The following is a 209-nucleotide window of genomic DNA, read 5'->3' as shown; positions in this document are numbered from 1 at the left end:
GCCCTTTGTTGTCATGAGGCTCAGGTTGGGTCTGGCCTGTGAATCGCCTCAGTGCCAAGGCCAGGGCAGGAGCTGGCTTGGGGCCTGTGTGGGCCGTTGTGGTGGTAGGCCTTGGAGAGTTGACCGGCCCAGAGGATCCAGCGCTCCTTCTCTGCTCGAGGCTGGTGGTGCAGGGGCTGCCGATGGAAGGCTGGTTCTGCCGGGGATGC

General features: G+C 64.6%; 1 protein-coding gene across 3 annotated transcripts in view; it reads left to right on the top strand.

Moving 5' to 3' along the window:
* CLK3 (CDC-like kinase 3) overlaps positions 1 to 209 on the top strand; it is a 14394-nt gene that overhangs the window by 6007 nt on the left and 8178 nt on the right. The window lies entirely within an intron of this gene.

The sequence above is a fragment of the Bison bison genome, unplaced genomic scaffold (assembly GCF_000754665.1).
Source record: "Bison bison bison isolate TAMUID 2011002044 unplaced genomic scaffold, Bison_UMD1.0 scf7180017864181, whole genome shotgun sequence".
NCBI classification, from domain to species: Eukaryota; Metazoa; Chordata; class Mammalia; order Artiodactyla; family Bovidae; genus Bison; species Bison bison.
The sequence above is the reverse complement of the archived record's forward strand: the minus strand, read 5'-3'. Positions and strand labels throughout refer to the sequence as shown.